Raw genomic sequence first — 24,116 nt, 5'->3', positions numbered from 1 at the left:
TGAACACTTGTTAAGCGTATTAGTTAATGTTGTTAAGTGCTATCGAGTTGGTTCTGACTCATAGTGACCCTGTATAGGGTTAATGAGGAGCAAGTGGTAGGTTTGAACCACTGACTTTGTGGTTCAGAGTATAGTGCTTATTGTTAAAGGTAATTCTCAAGTCACTTGCAAAATACAATAAATATATAGCACTTTGTGTTTATGGAGAAAAAAAAAAAGTTGTGATTCTGTCTCATGGTGACCACATGTGTCTCAGAATCAGACTGTGCTCCACAGGGTTTTCAATGTTTTACTTTTCATTTGAGGGGTTGGGAACAATTTCTTATTGCTACCAGAAGCGCTTATCATCAGTATACATTCTCCAAGCAATGGCTGATTTTTTGGAAGTGGATTGCCAGGCTTTTCTTCTGCGGTGCCTCTGGGTGAACTCAAACTTCCAATCTTTCAGTGAACAGTTAGTTGATCATGTTTAAATGTCTGCATCACCAAAGGACTCCTTTATGTAAGAAGTCCTCTACAAATAGTCATCCCAAGGTAATAAATATTGATTTAATTTGAAGAAATTGAGATACAAGATAATATTGAATGGGAGATGAAGTTGGGAGATTTGTGTTCAAGTTCTGACTCTCCTAATGTTTTAGACTCAGTTTCCCCATATATGTAGTGGTTATACCATTCTTACCCTGTCTGTCTGATGTGAAAATGCTCAACAAGAATTAGCTGTTATTGCTAATTTTATGTGGCTCATTCTGAGTCTTTCTGATTTGTTGTTTTTCTTTCTACAAATTAGAAAGAAACACCTCTGGCTGCTTTTTTACCCCAAGAACAGATCCTCTTCAAATGGTACAGCTCATGAACCCCAGTCTCTCTTATTACAGAGTTTACCCCAGCACATTTTCTATCTAGAAAACAGAATGCGCCCAGGCCTGGCATTCAAAGAGCAGACTTGGATCCAATATGCAATCCAAGACTCCTTAAACTGCCCAGAGAATCACTGAAAGGGAATCATGATGCTTGTTGAAACCAAAGGGACCATCCAAAGCCACTGTCTCAGGCACTCATGTCTTTTGAAACAAGAGCTCCTGGCTGGCAGCAGGCTGAGTTGTTTTCATGCAATAACATCCCATCCGCTAAAATGTCTCTGGAGGACCTTTAGTTTACTGTCATCTGTGAAAAGAGGAAGCTTGTATGAAGCTTTCTAAAATCTTAATGCACTTGGCAGTATCTTGAAACAAGCCAGACCTAGGGGCAGAAAGAGTGGAAAGTGAACCTCCAGCTGATTTATGAAATGAGTGAGCTTGAAGTTGCCTTGACACCAAATGTCTTTATGGTCTGTCTTTTTGAGCCACCATTTTTTTTTCCACTTGAACAATTCGATATGATTTTGCTGTTGTTCACAATAAAAGGTGAGGCTGCAGGGTCTGGCTTTCTTCCCTCCTAGGATGTAGCAGCACACAACCATGTTCACTGCATCACTATCCAAAAGAGCCCAAAGATGGAAACATTCTAAACGATCACTAACAGATGAATGGATAAACAAATGTGGCCAATACATGCAATGGAATATTAATATTACTTCATTCTAAAAAACAAATGAAGTTCTGGCGCATGTCACAACATGGATGAATCTTGAAAAAATTATGCTGACTGAAATAAGTTAATCACAGAAAGACAAACACTATAAGAGTAGTTATGAGTTGGGAGGCTAACCTCAAGGTCAGCAGTTCAAAACTACCAGCCATTCCACAGGAGAAAGATGAAACTTTCTGTTCCTATAAAGATTTACAGCCTTGGAAACTCTATGCAGAGTCACTATGAGTTGGAACAGACTCCACAGCACACACCACCATATAAAATAAGCAATTCTCAAGGAGTTCTGGTGTGGTGCTGTAGCGTAGGTACTAGATTGCTAACCACAAGATCAGTGGTTCAAACCCACCAGCCACTCCTTAGAAACACTATACAGGATGTAGGCTCAGGCAGTGTTTCGGTCTGTTGTGTATAGGGTCTCTATGGGTCGGTACAGATTTGACGGCACATAACAACAACAACAGCAATGAGTCAGAACCAATTCAAGAGCACTTAAAAACAACATAGAGACCAAAACGTTTTAGTGGTTGCTAGAAGGAGCTCTGGTAGCGTAGTGGTTACGAATCGGGCTGCGAGCCGCAAGGTCAGCAGTTCGAAACTACCAGCTGTTCCGCGGGAGAAAGATGAGGCATTCTGCTCCCGTAAAGATTTCCAGCCTCGGAAACCCTGTACAGGGTCGCTATGAGTCGGAACCGACTCCACGGCACATAACAACAACAACAACAAGTGGTAGAGAGAAGGAAAGGGATGTCATTACACAGGGAACACTGAGTTTCTGTTATTGGTGATGCAAAATATCACCGAGCATCCCTCCCACAGCACTCTCCACCCGGCCAGGTTTGATGATCTATTGCAGTGGCCACACAGGGCTCAGGCACCATGGTCACTGTTGTGAGGTTCATTAGGGAAGTTAACAGGTTACAATTCACAGTCAGAGATATTCAGGCACAGCTCTTCCAGTCAGAACAGCCTCACCTCTGTTGTGACCACAGCCAGACCATGCTCTGGAATTTAGCCCCCTGATCTGGACTCTGCCTTGTTCAGAAAGCATTACAGAGCTCTTTTAGAGCTGCTGATAAATGCCCACAGGACACACCACTCCACCATAAACCTCAATCTGAAGGCACTTGGTTCTAGCTCCATGGATCAGCAAGTTAGGTGCCATCAGGTCGGTACTGACAAAGCAACCCTGTGCACAACAGAACGAAAGATTGCTCCATCCTGTGCCAACCTCACAATCATTGCTCTACTTGAGCCCATAGCTGCTGCCACTGTACCAATCCATCTAACTGAAGGTCTTCCTCTGTTTTTCTGACATTCCACTTTACTAAGCATGATGTCGTTCTCCAGGGACTTGTCCCGCCTAATAACACGTCTGAAGTATGAGAGAAAAAATCTGGCCATCCTGGCTTTGAAGAAGCCTTCTGGTCTGTTCTTTTGGCATTCCATGGTACTTTCAATATTCTTCTCCAACACCATAATTCAGATGCATCAATTCTTCAAGACGTTCTTCCTTATTTACTGTCTAACTAGCAAACCTTGTTGTTGTTGTTGTTAGGTGCCGTTGAGTCAGTTCTGACCCATAGTGACTCTGTATAGGGTTTCCAAGGAGCGGCTGGTGAGCTTGAACCACTGATCTTGTGGTTCACACTGACTTTTCAGTCCAGCGCATTAACCCACAGCACCACACTAGGACTCTAGCAAACCTAGTTCTCCCAATTAAATGCTCAATTCACACATCCTTACTTGCCCCAGTCGGTCTTGTGCTCTGGGCTGGGAAGCCCACTGCTCTGTCCTGTGTTCTGACTCTTGGTTCAGTTGCTGTTGCTCCTTGATGTCATGGCTGTCTGTCCCTGGGTTGAGAAAGTTCAATGTGCAGGGCTCTCTAGTTCCAAAGGACACCTTTCACCACTGGCTCTTCTTCTTTGATAGTAGCGATATGCCTCTTTCTACTTCTAAGATGGCTCATTTATACACATTAAAGTTCCAAGTTTTTACACCCACAATTAACTCTGTGTATCTTCTTCCACTTTTGGTCACTCTACCTAACAGGGCAAAACTTTTGTTTGGTGGGCGTTACAAAGACCATGGCTAGAAGAGCCATATGAAGTAATTCACAGCACTGTAGATGATAAAATAATTTGGAAAAGAATAGTGATGATTATTATACATACAACATGATGAATGTAATCAATGTCATTGAATTATAAATGTGAAATTTACTAAGTTGGTGAATGTTTCATTATATATATTTTTACCACAATTAAAAAAAACTAAGAATATTTAATGGAAACATGGAGAGTTTCAGGCTAAAGGAAAGCTCTAATGATCTCTGATGTCTCAGGTGAGGAGTTGGGAGGCAAGCTTGTTGTCTGTGGAAGACCTGAACAATGGAAGAGGAGAAGGGAATTCAATGTAAAGGGGTCCATGCAGGTTGGTCAAGACATCTTTAGCAAGAGCTTCTAAATGGGAACTTGAAAACGACGATTAAGTTAATGGCAACATGAGACAAACATGAATGAAAATTTATCCCAGAACAGGGACTGAGTTTCCCTGAACTTTAGGCTCAAGAAATTCCCAACAACAGTGCATTTATTATTATTATTAAATTCCTAATAATAATGACTGCTCTAATGGAGGACTGTTACTCCACATTTTCTCCATAAAAGTGGGGAAAACATCCACTATTTTCCCACAGAAGTATATGGGCTGTTGTTGTTGTTGAGTGCCGTTGAGCCGATTCTGACCCATAGTGACCCTGTAGAAGATGAGACACATATTTATTAACCACATACTCGTAGGTTGATAATAGTTCTAAGACATAAGAAATACCACGAATAAGGGGAAACCGCAGAGAGTTAAACACTCAAGTGGGTTTTGTTCAAATTGTGGCCAGTAAGAGAGTTCTTTGAGATGGAGACCTTTGGTCAGATATGGGAGAAGAAAAAGCTTTCCCCAAAGTGAGCTGTAGAGAAATTCAGTGTCCTCAAGAGAGTCTGTGTCTTCAAGGAACCATCTGGTAATGGTGTTGGTTGTGTGTCATCCAGTCAGTTCAGACTCATCTTGAGGCTGAGGCTGTAAATCTTTATGGAAGAAGAAAGCCTCATCTTTCTCCTGGGCAATAGCTGGTAGATTCAAACTGCTGTCTTTGCTGTTAGGAGCCCAACTTGTAACCTACTATGACACTAGGGCTTTCATGGAACCATCTAGATCTAGACTATGATTTGTTGTTGTTGTTGCTGCTTGCTACCAAGTGGACTCCAACACATGGTGACCTTATGTATGACAGCAAGAACCTTTGTCCAGTCCTGTGTCATTGTCATGATCACTGATTGGTTTCAGTGGGCCAGTCCAGCTCATCTAGAATTCCCTTCTTTCCACTGACCTTCTACTTTATCAAAAAGGATTTCCTTTTCTAACAATGAATCTTTCCTGACAATGTGTCCAAAGGAAATGAGTTGAAGTCTTACCATATTCGCTCTTCAAAGGAATATTCTGTTTGTATTTCTTTGAAGATTGTAGTCTTAGAAGAACCATCTAGATTAAGTGGGACCAGGATAGTGATGAAGCTTTTTTTTTTTTTTTTTTTTTTTCATAGACGGAGGTTTCTGAGGACATGGAGGGAAGACTTGGAAGGAGTAGAAATCATGAGAGACTAGGTGATACCCTCATCCCTCTTCTCCCTCTAGCAAGGACTTGATTAAGCAATGCCATCTCTGTATTTGATGTGCTGTTATCAAAGCTGGTCTGGGGGATTTTCTGACTCTGAACATGTACTGAGTTTGACCTTCCCTTGGGAAGAACCAAAATCCTTTAGAAGTGACAGTCTGCACAAAGGGCAACCTTAACACTGAACTGTTTGGGGAAATTTGGAAATGAAAATAAGCCAACTAAAAAGATATTTCTGAGATCATTCTGAGTATAAGCATCTGGGAACAGAGGGTACCACAGGCTTCCAGAAAAGAAAGTGCGCTTGGGGTTGAAAATCATGGAAAATTTAAAGTTGAATCTCAGATGGTCTCAGATGGAAAGCATTTCATTGGTCCGACAATCTGAGAAGTTTTCACTTTATCTTCCTTTCCAGAGAAGTGCGCAGTTGTGCTCTATCCAAAATGATAGCCACTAGCCAAAAAACAGGATCAGAGAAAAAAAGGAAGACCCCCAGTGAGATGGATTGGCAAACTGGCAGCATCAATGGGCTCAAACGTGGCAACAATTGTGAGGTTGGTCCAGGATCGGGCAGTGATTCGTTCTGCTGTGCATAAGGTCGCAATGAGTCGGTACCGACTTGATGGCACCTAACAACAACAACAACAACATGCCACAAATAATCCCCACAGCATTTGATTCTCTAGAGCAACAGATGATGTTGAGTTGGCATGGGCTGAAACATGTTTCAGGACCAGGCAACATTTCATTCTCTTATACCTAAGGTTGACATGAGTCAGAACTGACTCAGTGACAACGAACAACAAGGGTTATTGACCACTTGAAGTGTATTCGAATTGAGACGTGCTACCAGTGTAAACTCCTGGTGTGGTGCTGTAGGATCAGCACTGGACTTTGAACCACAAGGTTGGCAGTTCAAACCTATCAGCTGTTCTTCAGAAAGCCCAGGAGGAGTTGCTATAACTTAGAAGTGACTCATCAGCATTTTACAACACCAACAACGTATGTATAAAATACACACTAAATTAGTGTGAAACTGAGACTGCAATCTAAAACAATCTTAATTTTTAAATTCATTATTTGATGAAATAATAATACTTGGGATTAAGCAAACTCACTGCTGTGCTGTTAATTCCCGTTTATGGTGATTCCATGTGTTATAGAGCAGAACTACTGAGCTTCATGGGGTTTTAAAAAATGTAATCTTTTCAGAAGCAGATGAGCAGACCTTTTCTTCTGTGAAACTCTAGGGAACGTTTGTATTGCCAGCCTTTCAGTTACTAGCTGACAGCAAACCATTTGTACCATCCAGGAACTTAATATGTTGGGAGTTGTGGTGTGGCACTGTGGGTTGATGTGCTGGAGAGCAAAGCTGGTTCAAATAGCAAGGTTGGTGGTTCAAGCTCACCAGCTGCTCCTTAGAAATCCTGTACAGGATCGCTATGGGTCAGAACCAACTCGAAGGCACTTAACAACAACAATAACAACAAATATTGGGTTGGAGTCCTGGTGTGGTGCTGCAGGAAAAGCACTGGATTGCTAGCCACAAGGTTGGTGGTTCAAACCCAGCAGTCGATCCTCTGAAACCTTTTGCTGCGTCACTATGAGTGAAAATCGACTTGGCAGCACTTAACAACAATCTTGGGTTAAATAGACAATTTAATTAAAGTTAATATTACCTTTGTTTTTAGTCATGTCAGCAGCATGGTTTAGAATATCAGTATCAGGAAAGAAGTAGAATCGAATTTCCTTTTCCTGCTTTGCTTTTAACTAATGCAATTCTTCTCACCCCAACAACCTAAGGCAAAGTGAAAGATTCTTTACGGCATGGTGTGGCGCTGTGGGTTAATGCGGTGGACTGCAAGGTCGGTTTGAAGGCAAAGTTGGCAGTTCAAGCTCACCAGTCACTCCCCGGAAACCTTATACAGTATTGCTATGGGTCGGAACCAACTCAACAGCACTTAACAGCAATAATACAGACCTTAGAGTTTGATAGCTGCTTCCTTGAAATTCTTATCAAAAGAGTGATGGATTCGTAACTCGGCCCCTCAGCGCCCTTGAGCTTGTCATCTGCCTGGCTTCCCAGACACTTGTGCATTGAGAATTGTTCCTGCCAGTTCTGCCTTTCACAGATGCAGCTTTGGGGGAAGGACCTGCAACCGTTCTCAGGGCACCAGGGGAAAAAAAGGGCGGCATCAAGCCAGGATTTTCTTTTCTTTTTTTTCCTCTTCCAAATATAGTGTTTACAAACGCAGCTGCGAAACCCTAGCTTCCCCTCGGTACAATGCCGTACATTTGCCATCTCTGTTCTCCTTTAAACTGGAGGCGACCTCTCCCAAGAGAATCTGCATTTTAAGATGGGCTCCTTCAAATCTCCCAATGCCTGCAGTATGCAAAGAAATGAGCCACGAATGAGGTAATTTCCAACCTGACGGCAGAGAGGGAGGATAGCTTTGTTCCCATTCCCTCTTCCTATCATGGCAGCACGAAGAGCTGTCTAGAGTAAATTTTAAATGACCTGTTGGGGATGGATTCAGAGGTGACGTCTAAGGACGTTAAGTGTGGGGTTGAGAGTAAATAAGCTAGCGTGTATTAAGTCCTTCTACGGGCCTGGCCAGTTGTAAGATTTTATTCATTTACTCAGCGTAATACTCATATAAAATGAGTACGGTTGTTATTTCCATGTTGTTATTGTTGTTGTTAAGGAGCTTTGGTAAGGTAGTGGGTTATGAGTTGGGCTGCTAACCTCAAGGTCAGCAGTTCGAAACTACCAGCTGCTCTGTGGGAGAAAGATGAGGCTTTCTGCTCCCATAAAGATTTACAGCCTCAGAAACCCTATGCAGGGTTGCTGCGAGTCAGAACAGACTCCATGGCACATAAGCAACACCACCACTGATGTAGTTAGGTACTATCGAGTCAGTTCTGACTCTTAACGGCCTTGTATAGCATTTCCAGTATAAGCTATACATTTTTACGAGAACAGAAAGTCTCACCTTTCTCGCACTGAGCAGCTGGTGGGTTTGGATTGCCAACCTTGCAGTTAGCACTCTCTAGCACTCCCACTTTCATGTTTCAGAGGTGTAAACTGAGGGGGAAAAAACAACTTAAACTTGTAGCTGTTGAATTGACTTCGTTCATGGCCCTATGTGTCACAAAGTAGAACCACCTCATAGGGTTTCTTCGTAGTCATCTTAACAAAAGCAGAGTTTGCCAGGCCTTTCTTCCACATTACTGCTGGGTAGGTTCCTACTACCAACCTTTAGGTTAATGTTGTTGTTAAGTACCATCCAGTCCGTTTGACTCATAGTGACCCTATGGGTTTCCAAGGAGCGACTGGTGGATTTGAACCAGCGACCTTGTAGTTCCAACCGATTTTTAGGTCCAGTGCTTATTTTACAGCGCCACAGCAGGTTAAGAGTCAAAAGCAAACCATTTGTGCCATCCAGGTACCTAAAATGAAGCAAGGAATTGCCAGGAAAGTTGCTTAAAGCCAGAGGTAGATAAAATAGCCTAACTCTAGAGGCTGTGCATGCGACCATCATACTTGACTATGTATCTCCAGTCTCTGAAGAGGCTGCAGAAGAACTGAGCAGGTGTGGCTTCCTCTATCCTCTAAGCACCATAAATGTAATCTTCCTTCACTGAAGTTCCACAACTTTATGAGCCTGCAGATATGTTTGTAGCCTCTGAAATATTCATGATCCTCATGCTTCATAGAAGCGCTCAGGGTTCCCTGCCGTCCCTCGATGCTGATGGAGAACATATTGGGGAGTGGATAATTTCCTATGTGTCGTATTTAAAAATTCCACAGTCTGCTGCCCTCCGAAGTGCATGTTTCTTAAGGGAGGGGCCATTTCTTATGTGTCTTTGTGTTTTCAATTCCCAGGAAAGTGACAAGGGCCTGTGTCTATCAACTAGAGTTACCCTTGTCCTCCAAGTCACATTGAGTAGAAATAAATTCAAATATAGACCAGAAAGAGTTAATATCATTCCCTTTCCAGGGAACTAAGAGGATAGTTACTCACTAGAAGAGAATATTACTTATTATCTCTTACATAATCTTCTAAATTCTTTTCATCCCAGAAACTTTAATTACCAATGGGCAAATGCTCCTCTAATTATTTGAATACAATTTCGATGTCACAGTCAAATAATTGGACTTGTAAATTTTAGCAAGAATAACTACAAGCAAGTAAACAAACTAAATAATGCAAACATTCCTATTTAACAGTCCCTCTTGGATCAAAAAGAAATATTTTTGGTAACTGATAATTTCAGAGAACCTATTCTATCCTATTCACTGCATTTATCCCTCCTCAAAATATAGAAAACAAATGTTCATTTTTTTTATGAGTCAAAATTGTAACATGTATAAATAATTGGTTTTCAATGATGCATGCAAATGATATCAGAACTTGTTTTAAATGTAGAAACAATTGTGGAATTAATTACAGTATGCAGCTCAACACTCTATTGCTCATTAATATATACGGACCCTCAACAGATGTGCATTATTACTTGGGAATCAAATCTGGCAGGTTGGATCCACGGAAGATCATTTTCCCTGGCTGTCAAATAGATCAGTCTCCAAAACAAATCAATAGCCATATCCAAATCAATTTCAACACGTAGAATAGCAAGTCCCCCTCAAAAATCCAAAATCCAATTTCATTCATTATAAGGGTATAAAAATATATTTCCTAAAGCTCACTTCTTTTTCTTTGAACTCCTCCTATTTTAAAGAGTAGAGTAAACAAAGGAGGCATGTCAGCTTTGGTTTTTGTGGTTGGGGATGGGTGAGAAAGTGGCATCCTATATTTATATAACTCATGCATGTTTGTGTGGACCTACTCACAATGATTCCTGGCATCTTTGCAAAATTCACAGAAATTTCTCAGTTTTGAAGATTTTGAAAACTTTGCTTACTCACATTTGTAATTCTAAGCTGCAATAAAAATTCTGTGGCTTTGTGCCATTTCCTTATTCCCTTTTGGGTAACCTGTCAAGACAAGGGAATGAGTGGGTCCTGATAGACTTTATTAAGCTAGCCAGAATGAACTCGAGAGGGCAGCTGTGGAAATGAAGACGTATAATAAATCAAGAGTCCTTAGGTGCCCCCCGCCATCTTGGTTCTACTATATACTGATGTGACCACACCTGACACCATCCCTAAGCTAATGTGATACATAAGCTGACAATTGAAGTTTGAAAAGGAGCTAGAAGGAAGAGAACAGGCATGAGGAAGGTGTTCTAGAAAGCATGAGGAGCCTGTGCAGATGTTAGAACGATGAGAGACGTAGTCTGGTCATCCTGGCTTCCAAGGATGATTCTGGCTGTACTTCTTCCAACACAGATGGATTTGTTCTTGTGGAAGTCCATGGTACATTTAATATTCTCCTCCAAAACCACAACTCAAATGTATCAATTCTTCTACAGTCTTCCTTATTCCTGTCCCACTTTCACATATGTATGTTTCACAACCATATGTATGGTTATTGAAAATGCTATGGTTTGGATCAGGCACACTTTAGTCCTCAGACTGACATCTTGGCTCTTCAACACTTTAATGAGGTCTAGTGCAGTAGATTCGCCTAGTGCAATATGTTATTTGATTTCTTGACTGCTGCTTCTGTGACTGTTGATGGTTGATCTGAGCAGTATGAAGTTTTTGACAACTTCAATCTTTTCTCTATGTATCTTGATGTTATTTATTGTTCCAATTGGGAGGATTTTTGTTTTCTTTACATTGAGGTATTCCCATATCAAAGACGGTGGTCTTTGGTGTTCATCAATAAGTATTTTAAGTCCTCTTCACTTTCAGCAAGAAGATTGCATCAAATGCATATTTCAGGCAGTTAATGAGTCTTCCTCCAATCCTGATGCCATGTTCTTCTTCATAAAATCCAACTTCTTGGATTATTTGCTCAGCATATAGATTGAATGAGTATGGTTGAAAGAATACAACCCTGGCACACACCTTTCCTAATTTTAAACCATTCTGTGTCCCCTTGTTTTGATCAGGTAGTTGTCATCCAAATTTCTTGGTACTGACGACTGAATGCCCCCAACACTATCTCAGTTTGTTGGAACATTTCAATTGGTAATCCATAAGTTCTTGAAGCCCTGCTTTTTTTTTGGCCAATGCCTTCAGTGCAGCTTGGACTTCTTCCTTCAATACCTTCAGTTCTTGCTCTTATTATATCTCTTAAAATGGTTGAGCATTGACCAATTCTTTTTGGAACAGTGACTGTGAATTCCTTCCATTTTCTTGTGATGCTTTCATCTTAGTTCAATATTTTGTCCATAGAATCTTTCAATATTGCACACTGAAGTTTTAATTTTTTTCTTCAGTTCTTTCATCTTGAAAAAATGTTGAGTATGTTCTTCCCTTTTGGTTTCTAACCCAGGTCTTTGCACATTTCATTATAATACTTGATTTTGTCTTCTCCAGTTGCCGTTTGAATTTTCTGTTCAGCTCTTTTACTTCACCCTTTCTTGCAGTTGATTTACCTTTTCCAAGTTCAAGAGCAAGTTTCAGAGTCTCTCTTGACTTCCATTTTGGTCTTTTCTTTTTTTCCTGTCTCTTAATGAATGACCTTTTGATTTCTTCATAAATGATATTCTCAATATCATCCCACAACTCCTATGGTCTTTAGTCATTAGTGTCTAATGAATCAAATCTGATCCTGAGGTGGTCTCTAAATTGAGGTGGGATATATTCAAGGTCATATTTTGGCTCTTGGATTCTTGTTTTAATTCTCATTAACCTCATCCTGAGCTTACATATGAGTGATTGATTATCTGTTCCACTGTAGGCCCTTTGCTTTGTTTTGGTTGATGACACTGAGCGTCTCCATAATTTTTTCCCAACAGATATAGCCAATTTAATTCCTGTGCAATGCATCTGGTGAGGTCGTGTGTATAGTCACCATTTACATTGTTGAAAAAAGATAGTTGTAATGAACATGTCGTTTGTATTGCAAAATTCTATCATGAGCTGTCTATAATCATTTCTATAATCAAGGCCATGTTTCTGATGACTGATCCTTCCTCTTACATCCAACTTTCACATTTCAATCATCATTAATTATTAATGCATCTTTATTACATGTTGAATTCATTAAGACTGAAGAAGTTGATAGAATTCTTCAATTACATCTTCACTGACTTTAATGGTTGGTATGTGAATTTTAATAATAGTGGTATTAACTGATCTTCCTTGTAGGCATATGGATATTATCCTATCATGGACAGTATTGTACTTCAAGTAGATATTGAAATGTTCTTTTTGACTATGAATGTGATGGCAATTCTCTTCAATTTGTTGTTCCTGGCATAGTAAGCCATGTGATTACATGAATCAAAATAGCCAATAGCCAATTCCAGCGTATTGATGGCTAGAATACCAATCTTTATGGGTTCCATTTCCATTTTGATGACTTCCAATTTTCTTATATTCATAATTTTTACATTCCACATTCTGAATATTAATGGATATTTGCAGGGCTGTCTTCTTAACTTGAGTTGTACCCCAGCAGTAAATGAAGGCCTCAAAACACTTTTCTCCATTCATATCATTATGGTCAACTCTACTTTGAGGAGACAAATCTTCCCTACTCTTACTTTGTGTGCCTTCCAACCTTAGGGCTTAATTTTCTGGTATGATATCTGCAATGTTCTGCTCCCATTCAACGTTTTCTGTAGGTAAACACTCAGAAGTGATTTGCCTCTCTTTCTTCCTAGTGTGTCTTAGTCTGGAAGTTCTGCCGAAACCTGTCTACTATGGGTGACCTTGTTGTTGTTGTGTGCCATGAAGTCGGTTGCGACTCATAGCCACCCTGTACAGGGTTTCCGAGGCTGTTAATCTTACGGGAGTAGAAAGCCTCATCTTTCTCCCGCGGAGCAACTGGTAGTTTCGAACTGCTGACCTTGCAGTTCACAGCCCGATTTGTAACCACTACGCTACCTAGTATTTAAAATAGCAGTGGCATAGCTTTCAGCATCATAGCAACATGCCAGCCACCACAATACTACAAACTGACGGATGAATAGTGGAAGGAAAAGGACTGGTAGTGGAAAATATGGCCTTGGTGATAGAAATTATGCTGGAGATCTTGGATAGTATTTTGCAAGACACAACATTTGTTTATTGCTAATACCTTTTTATTCATGAAAGCAGGAGCCAAGAAGAAATCAAATGACATATTGCATTAGGCAAATCTGCTGCACAAGACTTTTTAAAGTGCTGAAGAACAAAGATGTCAACTTGAAGACTGAGGTACACCTGGCCCAAACCATGATATTTGCAATAACCTCATATGCATACGAAAGCTGGACAGTGAATAAGGAAGATTGTAGAAGAATTGATGCATTTGAGTTATGGTGTTAAAGGAGAATATTGAAAGTGCATGGGCTGCCAAAAGAAAAAAACAGATCTGTGTTGGAAGAAGTGCAGCCAGAGTGCTCCTTGGAGGCCAGGATGGCCAGACTTCATCACTCATACTTCAGAAATATTGTTAAGAGGGACCAGTCACTGGAGAGGGATCTCATAATTTGGTAAGATAGAGGGTCAGAGAAAAAGAAGAAGACCCCTAGTGAGCTGGATTAGCAAAGTGGCAGCATCAATGGGCTCAAGTGTGGCAACAATTGTGAGGTTGGCCCAGGACCGGGCAGTGTTTTGTTCTGTTGTGCATAGGGTCACTATGCGTTGGTACCAAGTCAATGGCTCCTAACAACAATACTTTTTCAACAAAATAAATGGAACCTAACAGATGGACCTCAGTAGATGGAATACATGGAATCGTATAGATAACATCTTTGGAAATAAATCATACAGAAGCTCAATATCACCAGACAGAAAAGGTCTGAGGCTTACTGCAGAAAGGGCCTCAATTGCTCGTAAACAAATTCAAGTGGAAGCTGAAGAAAATGAAAACAATTCCACAAGAGCCAAAGTTTGAGTATATCCCATCTGAATTTAGAGACCATCTCAAGAATAGATTTGATGCAATGAACACTAATCACTGAAAACCACAGGAGTTGTGGGATGACATCAAGAATATCACACATGAAGAAAGCAAAATGTCATTAAAAAGACATGAAAGAAAGAAAAGACCAAAAAGGATGTCAGAAGAGACTCTGAAACTTACTCTAGAATGGTCAGAGGTTAAAACAAATGAAAAAAATGATGCAGCAAAATTGTTGAACAGATGTCGAAGGACTATTCAAAAGGACAAAGTAAGGTTATATAATGAAATGGGCAAAGACTTTGAGTAAGGAAACTGAAAGGAAGGAGCATTTCCGGCATTTCTGAAGCTTAAATAACTTGTGTGTGTGGGGGTGGGGGGAATCAAACTTCGAGTATAAATATTAAAGGAGTCTAAGGACAAAATCCACCACTTATCTATCAGCGTCTTATACTGTGGTGGCTTCCTTGTTGCTGTGATTCTGGAAGCTTCCTCTGGAGAAAAGAGGAAGACTCCCAGTGAGATGGACTGACACATGGCAGCAGCAATGGGTACAAGTGTAACAATGAGTTTGTATGTCACAGGAGCAGCCAGGGTTTCATCCTGTTGTGCGTAGGGTTGTGTGAGTTGAAACTGACTTGATGACACCTCACAACACCACCACCTTTGAACAAAATATTGATTGACACAGGAAGTATCTGAAGTACATAGAAGGAATACACAGAGTCACTGGGCCCAGATAAACTATCCAACTTCCAACCACTTCAGAAAGTAGCATATGATCAAGGGATAAAGGTAATGAGACATTCAAGCTACATTGAAACACTGGTAGAAAACAAGACTCCATTAATTGATGGAATATAAATTGAAATGTTTCAATAAACCAGTGAAATACTAAATGTTCTCAATCACCTATGCCAAGAAATTTGGAAGACCGCTATCTGTCCAACTGACTGGAAGAAATCCATATTTGTGCCCATTACACACACAAAAAAGTGATGCTACAGAATGCAGAAATCATCAAACAATATTATTACTATCAAGGAGCCCTAGTAGTGTAGTGGGTTATAAGATGGAAGGGCAGGGATTATTATCTACCAGCTGCTTCATGGGAAATGATGAGGTTAGATTTACAGCCTCAGAAAGTTAAAACTAAGCCGGTTCTAACTCACAGTGACCATGGCACACCACCACAACCATTATTACTATCACATGGAAATAAAATTTTGCTGAACCCATTTAAAAATAATTACAACAGTACATCACCATGGAACTGCCAGAAAGTCAAACTAGATTCAGAAGAGCACATGGGATGAAGAATATAATTCCTAATGACAGATAGATCTTGGCTGAAACCAAAGAATACTAAAAAGGTTTTTGTTGTTGTTAAGTGCTGTCGAGTCGATTCTGACCCATAGCAGCCCTGTACAGGGTTTCCAAGGAGCAGCTGGTGAGCTTGAACCACCGACCTTACAGTTCAAATGACTTTGCTGTCTGACGCATTAGCCCACAGCGCCACACCAGGACTCCTAGGTATCTGTGTGTATTTTATTAATTATGCAAAAATTGACTATGTATTTTCTCTGACCCTCTACTTTACCAAACATGATATCCTTCTCCAGTGACTGATGCCTCCTAACAATAAATCCGAAGTGTGAGAGATGACGTTTGGCCATCCTGGCTTCCAAGGAGCACTCTGACAGTACTTACAACACAGATTTATTTCTTCTTCTGTCAGTCCGTGGTACTTCAATATTCTCCTCCAACATTATAACGCAAATGCATCAATTCTTCTACATTCTTCCTTAGTCACTGTCTAACTTTCACATACATATGAGGTTATTGAAAATACCATGGTTTGGGTCAGGTGCACCTTAGTCCTCAAAGTGGCATCTTTTTGCTCTTCAACACTTTAAAAAAAGGTCGTATACAGCAGATTTTCTTAATGCAATATGTCATTTGATTTTTTGACTGCTGCTTCCGTGATTGTTGATGGTTGATCCAAGCATAATAAGTCTTTGACAACTTCAATCTTTTCTTGACTGATAAGAATATTGTTTATTGGTCCAGTGGTGAGTATTTTTGTTTTCTTTATATTGAGATGCAACCCATACCGATGGCTGTGATCTTCGATCTTCATCAGTAAATATTTTAAGTTTTCTTCACTTTCAGCAAGCAAAGTTGTATCATCTGCATATTGCAAGCTGTTAATGTATCTCCCTTCAATTCTGGAGCCATGTTTTTCTTCATATAATGCAGCTTCTCGGATTGTTTGCTCAGCATACAGGTTTAATAAGTATGGTGAAAGAATACAACCCTGTCGCATAACTTTCCTAATTTTAAATCATTTGGTGTTCCCTTGTTCTGTTTGAACAACTTCCTCTTGGTCTATGTAGAGGTTACTCATGAGCACAATTAAGTGCTCTGGAAGGCTCATACTTTGCAATGTTTCCCATAGCTTGTCATGATCCACACAATCGAAGGCCTTTGCATCGTCGATAAAGCACAGGTAAACTTCTTTCTGGTATCCTCTGCTTTCAGCCAAAATCCATTTGATGTCAGCAATGATATCCTTCATTCCACATTCTCTACTGCATCCAGCTTGAACCTCTGGAAGTTCTCTGTCAATGTATGGTTGCAGCCGTCTCTGTATTCAGTCTCTATACTGAGTAAATAATCTGAGAAACTGGACTATATGAAGAAGAATTTGGCATGAAGATTTGAGGGAGGCTCTTGAACAACCTGGGCAATGCAGATGGCATAACTTTACTTGCTGAAAGTGAAGAGGATTTGAAGAACTTACTAGTGAAGATCCAAGATTCAGTATGAATTGGTGGTGATGGTGCTGCTGATGTGCCGTGCAGTTGGTTCCGACTCACAGCCAGCTTGTATAGTGTTTCGTAGGCTGTAAATCTTTACAAGAGCAGAAAGGCTCATCTTTCTCCCACGGAATAGCTAGTAGTTTTGAACTGCTGACCTTGAGGTTAGCAGTCTGACTCATAACCCCTACACTACCAGAGTGTCTTTCAGTATGAATTATATGAATTAACACAACAAAAACAAAAATCAGCTGAACCCATGAACAGCATCATGATAAATGGAGAAAAGATTGAAGTTGTCAAGGATTTTATTTTACTTGAATACAATCAGTGCCCATGGAAGCCATAGTCATGAAATGGCCTATTGCATTGGGCATATCTACTGCCATTCCACAAAATGTCTCTCTGAACATTGGGCCCTCTGGGCTAGGAAGGATTTTTTTGTTGTTGTTGTTAAGTGCCATTGAGTCAGTTCTGACTCATTGCAACCCTATTAGGATTTCCGAGGAGCAGCTGGTGAGGTCGAACCACCAACCTTGGGTTCAAACCTGCCTTTCAGTCTAGTGCATTAACCTGCGGTTAATACAGTAGGCTAGCTCTAATTCAGCAGTTGTATTTATCAGGTTCCATATTCATTCTTGGAGTCCTGGTGTTGTGTTAAAGGATTAATTGTAAGACTGATGATTCAAACCCGCCAGATCCTCCTGTGAGTCAGAACCAACTCAATGGCACTTAATAAAACAACAAATGTTTTCACTATAATAAGAATGAACAACAGCAACAAATATGACTAGAAAGTCAACTCCAGAGTTCTTTGTTCTGTCCTCTCAGACAGTGCCTGGAGCATTGCAAGTGTGGTAGTGGTTGATGGGGAGCTCTGGGGCAGTTCTGTCAGCTCCTTCTAGAAAAGCCATTTCTTCCTCACACCTAGAAACTATATATGCCTTTCTTCTTCCTTGTCATCCTTGCACTCCTTCAGTTCAGAGGAGGAGGTGCCGCGTTCAGACAGCTTTGCTGGTTGCGTCTTCATTCTGTGGGGCTGTGAGGGCCCATCTGTGAGGAAGGCATTCATTCATCCAGAAAATACCCATTTGCATACTAAATCTGGTTGTTCTGGAAGGTTAGAAAGATACAATTACTACTGGGTGTCAATATTCCAGAAGCATAATATACATTGAACTGGATCGTATTTAACAAAATATTATGCCCTAGTAGTGACAGGGTGGCAATCAGAAAGATAGCCAAGTAACAATATACAATCTGCTCTATATGAACATGACTTAACATCATCCCTTAATTTTAATTATTTTCCTATGTACTTTAAAAATCTTGGCACCATTAAATAATACTCTGCTTTTATAGCATACTTCAGAAAAGCAATAATATTGATAGGTGTTTCTTCAGCTTCAATGTTTCCAAGAAGAAAAAAAGACGATGAAGAAGAAATGAAATACTCTTACTATTATGCATAATTTTTATTTTATCATTTGAGAGCACTCAAATGAAGATTTAAGAAATCTTCATGTAGCTCTTGTAATAAAGTAACAGTCACCCCTTAACGTTGCTTCCACTTCCCACACGCAAACTTTCTAATTATAAAGGACCTTTTCAGACGTATTCAGGGCATATAATCTTATTTGCAGCTCCTAATTGGAGGGCTGTGTTTGTTGAAAAGAACAGAACTCTTCAGTCATTTAGAATAAAGCTGGCTCATCAACCCCTGTGGGAAGAAAAGAACTATTTATTTTATCCGTTAATCCCAAATACAAACACAAGAAAGCTGTCTTTTCTAATAGTGACCCATTTCATGTTAAATTGGGATAAAGCTAGCTTTGCTCAATAAGACTATTGTAGTCAACAAAAAAGTCAATCTTATTAGGATTCCCATTGAATACCTTCCAATAATTTATCTTTTAAATGCTAAACCCAAATCCCAGTTGAATTCTCTATGTTGTCTAGCACGAAATGCAAATTCAGAAGGGGAGTAACCTCAACGAGTGAGCCCCATCTAGTGGCAGGGAAGTAAACTGATGGTCAAAAACCTGGCCTCTAATGATCCTATAGCTTTCCTTTGATTTAAAAAAAAATTCTTCTATTTCTTATGTTTTAGTTTCTCTGGGTTTTTTTGTTTTTTGGTCTATATTTTTACTTCTAAAAATAGATAACTCTTAATACCAAGCAAATTTTTGCTTGATAACAATTTTTTGCCTTTAGAAAAATAACTTTACTTCAAATTATTCAGATTAATTCATTTATAGTTGAATTAAAAAATGTGGAAAGCTACATTTCTTGAATAGTGTTACGTAAAATCCATAGATTAAGCTACGCTTGATTAAAAGAATATTCATTTATTAATTTAATCAAAAGACTCCAATGGTTCTTCATTCATAGCAAACTTAGAGGAGTTAGACAGACACAGGAACTCTTAGTGAGGAAGACTACCAAAGATTTCAACATTTACTGTTGGGATTGTATCTACATTTGACCTTTGTACTAGCTTGGAGTTTCTGTTTTAGCTGATTACATTAAAAGATAAGTTTTGTGGTTTTGCCTTCCACACTTCTGACCCACGCCATGGTATTTTCAATCACCTCATATGCATGTGAAAATTGGACACAGTGAATAAGTAACACCAGAAAAAATTTGATGCGCTTGAATTATGGTGTGGGAGAAGAATTATTAAGAGGACCATGGACTGCTAAAAGAGCAAACCAATCTAGACAGACAGAGTGCTCCTTAGAAGCCAGGATGGTGAAACTTCTGGACATGAGGGACCAATCCCTAGAGGAGGACATCATGCTTGATAAAGTGGAGGGTCAGCAAAAGAGAGGATTTCCAAACAGATGGATTGACAGAGTGGCAGTGGCCGTTACAATAGTGGGGTTGTGCTGCTGTGAGTTGGAACTGACTTGCTGACAACTAACAACAGTAAATTTGTAAGAACTATATAAATGAACAACATAGATTAGCACTGGTCATGCATGGTAAGTGCTTTTGCTGATGACTCTGCTTCATCAATGCCAGGCTTCTTTTTAATCCAACAAAAAAATAAGTTGATAACAACTGTATGTCATTTAATATAAAACTCACTCCCTGATTTATCTGAACTTGATTTACTTTCAAAATACAACGTTTTACCAGCCTAGGCACCCAAACCACCTTTCAGTTTGTCATAATATGGTGGCTTGCATGTTGCTTTGAGACTGGAAGTTATGCCACCAGCGTTTTAAATATAAGCATGGTGGTACTGGACTGTAAAGTTGGTTTGAACCACAAGGTTGGCAGTTCAAGTTCACCAGCTGCTCCTCGGAAATCCTGTACAGTATTGCTATGGATCAGAATTGACTCGACGGCACTTAATAACAACAACTCATGGTGGAGAGGTTCCAGGGGAACTTCCAAATTAAGACAGACTGTTGTTGTTGTTGTCAGGTGCCATTGAGTCGGAACCGACTCATAGCGACCCCATGCACAGCAGAATGAAACAATGTCCGATCCTGGGCCAACCTCACTACCGCTGCCACACTTGAGTCCATCAATGATGCCACATGGCCGATCCATCTCGTTGGGGGTCTTCCTCTTTTTCTCTGACCCTCCACCCTACCCAGCATGACATCCTTCTCCAGCGATTGTTTCCTCCAGACAATATGTCCAAAGTAGGAGAGACGAAGCTTAGCCATCTTGGCCTCCAAGGAGCACTCTGGCTGCACTTCTTCCAAAACAGATCTATTGGTTCTTTTGGCAGTCCATGGCACTTTCAGTATTCTCCTCCAACACCACAACTCAAAGGCATCAATTCTTCTACGATCCTCCTTATTCACTGTCCAGCTTTCGCATCCATATGAGGCTACTGAAAACACAATGGCCTGGGTCAGGCGCACCCTAGTCCTCAAGCTGACATCTCTGCTCTTCAACACTTTAAAAAGTTCCTGTGCAGCAGATTTGGTGCAATACATCGTCTGATCTCTTGACTGCTACTTCCGCGAGTGTTGATAGTTGATCCAAGAAGAATGAAGTCCTTGACAACTTCAATCTTTTCTCCATTGATAAGAATGTTGTTTATTGGTCCAGTGGTGAGGATTTTTGTTTTCTTGACATTGAGATGTAATCCATATCGAAGGCTGTGCTTGAATTATGGTGTGGGACATAAGACAGACTAGTAAGAAGGAAAGGCAGACTACTTGTGAATATTGCCAGTTATAGTGCCAGAAAATAAGCTGCTCAATTTGGAAGGCACTCAAAATACGACTGCGGAAGAGCAGCCTCCTAAAAGTAGAGTTCACCATGATGATGTGAGTGAAGGAAAGCCTTCAGTACCTTCATTTGCTGATGAAGTATAACTCAAAATGATGAGAAACAACTGCATACATGCATTGAAAAACAGAACACAGAACATATTAAGTATGAATTTAGGAAATTGGAAATTGTCAAAAATGCAATGGAACACATAAGGATCAACATCCTAGATATTATTGAGCTGAAATGGGCTGGTATTGGCCATTTTGAATTAAACAATAATATGGGTTACTCTGCCTGGAATGACAAATTTAAGAGAAATGGCATACATTTATCATCAAAAAGAACATTTCAAGAGCTATCTTAAATGCAGTCTGTGATGGGCTCATATCCATACTCTTATAAGGAAGACCAGTAAATCCCACTATTTTTCAAGTTTATGCAGCAACCACTAAAACCAGTGATGATGAAATTGAAGAATTCTACCAACTTCTTCAGTCTGATATTGATCAAATATGCGATCAAGATGTATTGATATTATTGGTGATTGGAATGTGAAGGTTGGAAACAAAGACGAAGGATCCGTAGTTGGAAAATATGGTCTTGGTGTTAGAAATGATCCTGGAAATTGCATAATAGAATTGTGCAAGACCAATGACTTATTCATTGCAAATATCTCTTTTGAACAACATAAAAGACAACTATATACATGGACCTCACCACATGGAGTATACAGGAATCAAATTGACTACATCTGTGAGGAGAGATAGTGGAAAAGCTCTATATCATTAGCCAAAATAAGGCCAGGGGCAAACTGTGGGACAGATCATCAGTTGCTCATATGAACGTTTATCCTGATGCTGAAGAAAAGTGAACAGGTCCACAAGAGCAAAAATATGACCTTGAATATATCTCATGTGAATTTAGAGATCATCTCAAGAATAGATTTGATGCATTAGACACTAATGAATGAAGACCAGAAAAGCTGTGGGATGACATCAAGAATATCATACAAGAAAGAAAGCAAAAGGTCATTAAAAAGAAAGAAAAGATAAAATTGGATGTTAGAAGAGACTCTTAAATTTGCTCTCCATCATAGAGATGCTGAAGCAAATAGAAGAAATGAAGAAATCCAAGAGTTGACCAGAAAATGTCAAAGGACAGTTCAAGAAGACAAAATCAAGTATTACAGTTAAATGTGGGAAGACCTGGAGTTAAAAAATCAAAAGGGAAGAACATGCTCTGCATTACTCAAGTGAAAGAATGGAAGAAAAAATTCAAGCCTCGCCTTACAATATTGATGGATTCTATGAACAAAATATTGAATGATGCAGAGAGTACCAAAAGAATATGGAAGGAATACACAAAGTCACTGTACCAAAACAATTGATGTTCAGCCATATCAAGAGGTAGCATTGATCAAAAACCTATGGTACTGCAGCTGCACTGAAGACACTGGTGAAATAGAAGGCTACAGGAATTGATGGACTATGAATTGAAATCTTTCAACAAACTAATGCAGCATTGGAGGCACTCACTCACCTATGCCAGTAATTCAGCTTCCTGTTCAACTGAGTGGAGGAGATCCATATTTGTGAACATTCTAAAGAGGTGACCCAATGGAATTCAGAAGTCATCAAACAGTATCATTAATATCACATACAAGTAAAATTTTGCTGAAGATAATTCAATAATGGTTGCAACAGTACATCAACAGAGAACTGCCAGAAATTCAAGCCAGATTCAGAAGAGCACGTGGAACGAGGGATATCATTGTCGATGTCAGATGAACCTTGACTGAAAGCAGGGAATACCAGAAGGATGTTTACTTATGTTTTCTTTACAATGCAAAGGCTTTGACTTTGTGGATTATGATAAACTATGCATAACATTTGGGAGAATGCATATTCCAGACCACTTAACTGTGCTCATAAAGAACCTGTAGATAGATCATGAGAAAGCCTTTCCAACAGAATAAGGAGACACTGAATGGTTTAGAATCAGAAAAGGTGTGTGTCAGGCTTGTAAACTTTTGCCATAGTTATTCAGTCTGTATGATGAGCAAATAATCTGAAAAACGTGATTTTATGAAGAAGAATGTGGTATCAGGATTGGAGGAAGACTCACTAACAACCTGTGATATGCATATGAAATAACCTTGTCTGCTGAAAGAGAAGAAGACTTGAAATACTTACTGAAGAAAATCAAAGACCAGAGCCTTCATTGCACCACAATGTAAAGAAAACAAAAATCCTCACCACCACTGGAGCAAGAAATAACATCAGATAAATGGAGAGAAGATTAAAGTTGTCAAAGATTTATTTTTGCGTGAATCCACTATCAACACTCATGGAAGCTGCAGCTAAGGAATCAATAAAATTTGCACTAGCTAAATTTGCTGCACAGTACCTCTTTAAATTGTTCAAGAGCAAATATATCAGTTTGAGGACTAAGATATGCCTGACCCAAGTCATGGTATTTTCAATAGCTTCATATGCATGTGAAAGTTGGACAGTGAATAAGGAAGATTGTAGAAGAATTGATACATTTCAGTTATGGTGTTGGATGACAATATTAAAAGTACATGGAGTACCAGAAGAACAAACCAATCTGTGTTGGAAGAAGTACAGCCAGAATGTTCCTTAGAAGCCAGAATGGTGAGACTTCGTACTCCATAGCTTCGACCTAGTTGTCAGGAGGGACCAGTCCCTGAAGAGGGACATTACAATTGGTAAAGTGTGTGTGTGTGTGTGTGTGTGGCGGGGGGGGGTCAGTGATAACAGGGAGAGTTGGAGAAACAAAGTCTTGGGTGATTCTCTCAGAGGTCCCATAATCC

The sequence above is a fragment of the Chrysochloris asiatica genome, unplaced genomic scaffold (assembly GCF_000296735.1).
Source record: "Chrysochloris asiatica unplaced genomic scaffold, ChrAsi1.0 scaffold00115, whole genome shotgun sequence".
In the NCBI taxonomy this organism is placed as follows: domain Eukaryota; kingdom Metazoa; phylum Chordata; class Mammalia; order Afrosoricida; family Chrysochloridae; genus Chrysochloris; species Chrysochloris asiatica.
Note: the sequence above shows the minus strand (reverse complement) of the source record.